Source organism: Centroberyx gerrardi, chromosome 17 (assembly GCF_048128805.1).
Source record: "Centroberyx gerrardi isolate f3 chromosome 17, fCenGer3.hap1.cur.20231027, whole genome shotgun sequence".
NCBI classification, from domain to species: domain Eukaryota; kingdom Metazoa; phylum Chordata; class Actinopteri; order Beryciformes; family Berycidae; genus Centroberyx; species Centroberyx gerrardi.
Genome location: NC_136013.1, coordinates 22,118,309 through 22,123,775, shown reverse-complemented (window position 1 = coordinate 22,123,775; position 5,467 = coordinate 22,118,309). Strand labels below are relative to the sequence as shown.

Genomic DNA, 5,467 nt, shown 5'->3' with positions numbered 1-5,467 from the left:
ACCTTTAGTTCTTCTTCTACAAAAGGCCTTTAGGGTTTTTCCTGCCAGTGACCATACCCAACACCAGAATTTAATTTGGCCAAATTGGGCAAATCTACAGCATCTCAATTAGTAGGGATGGGACACTCTTATCTATTCTAGTCCGTCTTTACCCAAATAGTCATTATATCATTTCACATTCAGCGTAGTAACAGTGTGGAGCCAAGAGATCAAACAGTTTGTCCTTTTCCAAATATCATCATATAATATCAACATCTGATCTTACTGTACATGACACAATTATAGTCCCATACCACATAAACGACATGACTTTGTCACCCAGTCACTAGACTTGTAGTTGTAGTTCATTAAAACTGACCTGGTCAGGCATACTGTGGCCTGCTTCAGTGTGTTGCAGAGCTGGTTAGACTGCTTTGTGTGCTTGCTCTATGATTGTTAAGGCATGGTTTATCGGTCCAGCATACTGCAGTGCAGAAGCACAGGGAAATACAGTCTGAGACTGAAGATGTTTTCAATGTAAAGTTTAAAGTCAAAATCCATCCATGATTTTTAAACAGTGTTTCAGACATATTGACGTCACTGCACAGACATTTTTTGACAAAATTTTAATTGATCGCTATTGAATATAATCTCACTCTGTCTTAATACTCTTAGCACTCTAAAATGGGAGGGCCATGTACAAATAGTGCTGTGGATCTTTGACTCAAAAATGGCAAAAATGCTCTCAAATTATACATACTTTAATATGTATACAAAGTATACATTAAAGTAGAAATTGTATGGATGGAGTATGGGTGGAGCTAAAGCATCTGCTGTGTGTTTGTTGTTTGTTGAGCTCACTTTATTTTGCAGGAAATTGCAGGAAGTTTTAAAATGATATTTTGGTAATTGCTAAAAGCATCAGCCTGCATACTGACCGTAAAATTCCTTCAGTAGAAATCTGAAACGCTTCTGTGGTTTAACAGCTAATACCGTATGTTGTTTAAAGGTGCTGCATGTAGCATCTTAACTTCAGTAAATCTTTACCACATTAACTTTGAGACATTAGTGTAATAACTGTAAACAAACGACCACTGCTGAGAAGACCGTCGGCTTCTACTAGCCTCTACTCTGCATTTTACATTGTGTACCTTCAGGTCAGATTTGGCGGGAAATCTGCTGGATTGCTTTACGGCACAAAACAGGAAGAGGGCGCTGTTCTTCAGGAGCAAACAGAGCTAAAGTAGCATCAACAATACCATTGGCATGAGATAGAGGCTACCAATCGTCTCAACCATGGTCTCATTTGTTTATGGTACTTACAACAAGGTGTCATACTTAATTTGATAATTGATGTTTAAAAGTGCTACACGTCGAACCTTTAATTTTGTGGTACAATTGTGTGTCCAGGTGTGTGTCCACTGTGTACTTTTGTGTGTCTAACAGCTACTTTGAAAGAACCTCTTGTGCCTTAGCTGATTCTTGAGTGAATTGTTTGTGCATGACTGCCTGATGTCCACGGGAATACATGTGTGTTTGTGCCTTTCTCTATGTGCGAGTGTGTGGATGTGTGTTTGTGTCCGCGAAGCTAATATTATGTCCGATTGAATTAGAGGACCGAGCTGGATTATTTAGTGCAGGCCTGATTAATTACCAGCCTCAATTAACACGGAGCTTCATTAGTGTGTGGGTTGGCCTTGCGACTTCCTGCGTCCAATGTCTGCAACTTTTTTATACATCATCTCTCTCTCTTTCTCTCTCTCTGTCTCTCTAATCCAGTGATTTTGACTCTCTCTTCTCTCAATGCGTTTCCAGCCAACATCTGTTCACCGTTTTCATATGTGTGTCTGGTGTGTTTTTATGCGTATCTGCGTGAGAGCACGAGTGTGTGTGTTACCGTGTTTATGTCCCTATTCTCCGTTCTAATTAAGGTTATGGTCTGTGAAATAGCTAATTGCTGCCTTTTTGACCCAGCTATGGTGTGCCAGGAGATGTGTGTTAGGGTGTGAGTGTATGTGTTGTGTGTGTGTGAGACAGTGAGACAGAGTTGGAGAAATTGCTTAATAAATTCAGTCACTTAAATCAAGTTTTTGATAGAGGAGTTGTCTCTATTAAAACTGTGACAAGTTGGGGGCAAACTGTTATTGTTCTTTCATACTTTCATCCGAAGACGAAAACAAAGAAATTCACTTGGTAATATTCTCATGCACCAGCTAATTTCCATTTCCGTTTTCATTCAGCTTTTCTATCATAATTCATAAAAATTGGATGGAAAGTGTGGATAGTGTGACTCTGTGACTTCTGTGTTGTTCACTGCTTAACTGTAACACTGAGTTTAGCATTGTTGTTGACTTGTTGGAGCTATGACTCATTGCCTCGATGAACAAGCAAACTATACTAACTAAAACTACTGTCATTAGATTTGTGCATGATGTAATGTAACTAATTTTGCCAACATTGTTCCTCAGAAGATCATGGCCTGTGCACATTTCATGAATTGATGATGTTTTCTCAGAGCTGGTTAAGATCATTTCGCCACTGATACATCTGATCAATTTTGTGTTTATGTCAGCTTGTTAGCTAGCTAACCATAGTAGCCTATCAGCTATCTCATGTGCTGTAAACACATCTGATTTACACACTAACATATCTAGTAGAAGCTAGCATTAGTAGGGGCTAGTAGTTGTATGTTAACATCAACAATGGTTGCTTTGCTAAAGTAGTCTGCTGGCTAGTTGGGCTAGCTAAGTAACAACGGCAAAAACATCGTTTGTTCGGGTTAACTGAGCTGACTCTTCTCAAGCTACAACTCAGAGTGTTTTGGAGTAGAGACTAGGGCTAAAGACAAGACAGTTTAGGGTGTCACAGTAACCTACATTTGGAAACAAGTCTACCTAGTCACACTAATCACTTTTACATACACTGAACACTAAATTGATCCATACCCTCACCACAACAAACTTTTCAGGTATCTCTCTTTTTTTTGTCCAGCTGTTGTTTCTGTTTGTTTGTTTTGTGAGCTTTCTCTGTAAGAACATCAGCCAAAAAAACACAAACAAAACTGTTTTCCAGGCTCACACACAAGCACTTAAATGACATAATGAAATTGGCAAGTGCTCAGGATTTGACACTTAATTTTGATGCACTTATGAAGGCTAAGAGGTGCCAAGTTTCAGGAGCAAGTTAAATGGTGAGTAGCCTATTTCATGTTTTCTTTATTCATAATTAAATGGTAAACTATTCTTGTGAGTATAGAGATGCATTGGACAGTTGCCGCCAACTGTAATAATCACAGACAGTTGAGTAGACATTATCCTTGCAATCAGTTGTAATAAGCGCTACTAGACTAGAAGTAGCCGAGACTTGTCCGCTAATTGTTGTATGGAATGTGGAAAAAATGAGACATGATATTGCTGAAATTGCACTTATTTTCTTAAGACATCTCAGGCTGTTAATCATCTGTTTGCAAATGGACGATCCATTTATTGCGAATGTTTTCAGAATTTACCTATACTTCTTCACACTTTACACACTTTTTTTTTAGGTTATTATGCAATGATTTTGGTCCAGCATTTAGAACGAATTGGGAGTTTTACACCCCTGCTCTATATTATAGTCTGAATGCTGGCTAAATACACTAGATGAGACTCAACTAGGCTATAATAGAATAGTTAAATACTCTCTAGCCCTTATTATCTCTTTTCCCCTCTATTAGGGTTTACCCCCACTTCAAGGCCAATGTAAACTGTATCTGACAACCATCAGCCATTAGCCGATTCTACTGTATCTAGACCAGGAAGCCGGCAGTCACACTTTGACATGCTGCATGTAAATGATAGCCTGCTGGCAGCTTATTGATTATATATGGGCTTCTTGACATGCAATGCAATAGCTGACATTGCCAAGGACACTGAGCTGTAGCCTGATACAGCAGAGTAGACAGACCTGGGACAGTATTTTGTACATACAGTAGTTTCACTGTCATATCAGAACCATGATTTCAGGGTTATATTCAACAGATGAAGAGTACTGTCTGTGTCTGTCTGCCTCTCTCTCTCTCTCTCTCTCTCTCTCTGCAATTCATTCATGACATTTCTATCCTTATATTTTCTCTCCTGTTCACAGCAACTGTGTAGGTCTTTTCCAGTTTTCTTCCTTTTCAAATATGTGGACTTTTGTGTCCCTTTTCATTTTTGAAATTATCGCTGTATTTCATTTTTCTCGCTTTTCCCTATTTATTTATTTTTTTATTTCAAGAGTCCTCTGCCTGACTGTCTGTGCCTCATGTTACAAATAAAAACAGTTTCAATCTAAGGGAATTGTTTTTTGACTCTGAGCAATGAATATCAAGTCACTTAGTTTTTCCAAAATGGATACATGCTGTGTTTCAGGCAACCTGCCGCAACAGACGTTCACATGAAAAGTACATCCACTACATCTGACCAGCATCTCAGACGCAAAGCTGCTCTCTCCCTCCATCTGGACCTCCAGGGACTGCAGGGCCGACTCCAGGTCCTCCACATCCACACTGGAGCTCAGCGTCCGGGGCTCCGACTGGGACACCTTGCTGATGTGGCACTGCACGTGTTTGTGTGTGAGAGAGTAGACAGGCGAAAACACTTTAACCATGTACGAACAAGGTGTTAATGCAGACACCTAGAATTTCTAGGAGTTTAACTTCTCTAGACTTGAGAAGAACAATGTCTGTCTTTCTCACTGATGTATTCTTTGAAGTTTTACTGGCCATTTTCATTTGGTTTTTGAACAGAACAGACTATGGAGAGTCCTTTTTAAATGGTTTTTACTCCCCACTACTCGTTTCTTTATAATGATGCATTCAACTTTCCTGTATATAAATATATGCTCCATGAGTAGTCATAATCTGCAGTATGCAATGTACTATATGATGAAAGCCAAGTCAGTGCTTTGTGCCACAAATCAAGCTCATCAAAATCTGAGCATTTTCTGAGCTCAAAGACTCAAAAGCCACTTCTGAATCCCTGGACAGCTAAATTCTACCAACATAACACTGATATCTTAAACCTAACAAATGTATTCATGAAGTTTATCTTCATTTTTGTCAGCTGTTTGGTTTGTCTCAGCTGATCAGTGAACCTGTCAGCGATGTAAAACAGACTCTGTGGCGCAACGGTAGTGCGTTTGACTCCAGATCAGAAGGTTGCGTGTTCAAATCACGTCAGGGTCAACATTTGTGCTTCTTCATGGGCAGCCTGCTGTGTCATAATGTCTAAAGTTGGGCTTTGAACAGTAGGAGTTATGTGTCTTTGTAGTTCTTCATGGATAGAGCACTATATGCACTCTTCCACTGAGGTTTCCTGGCTTTTTTTTGGACGTTTTACTGGTCATTTTCATTTATTTTTTTTAAAATGTTAACACCTTAAACACCTTGCTACTTGTTTCTTTATGATGACTTTCAACTTTCCAACTTGTAAGGAATATATACTGCATGGCTTTTTTCATGTTACAC

General features: G+C 39.2%; 1 non-coding gene across 1 annotated transcript; it reads left to right on the top strand.

The window, feature by feature from the left end:
* Positions 1–5,113: 5,113 nt before the first annotated feature.
* Positions 5,114–5,185, top strand: trnaw-cca (transfer RNA tryptophan (anticodon CCA)). The gene has a single exon. It is a non-coding gene; the product is annotated as a tRNA-Trp (tRNA).
* Positions 5,186–5,467: the final 282 nt, after the last annotated feature.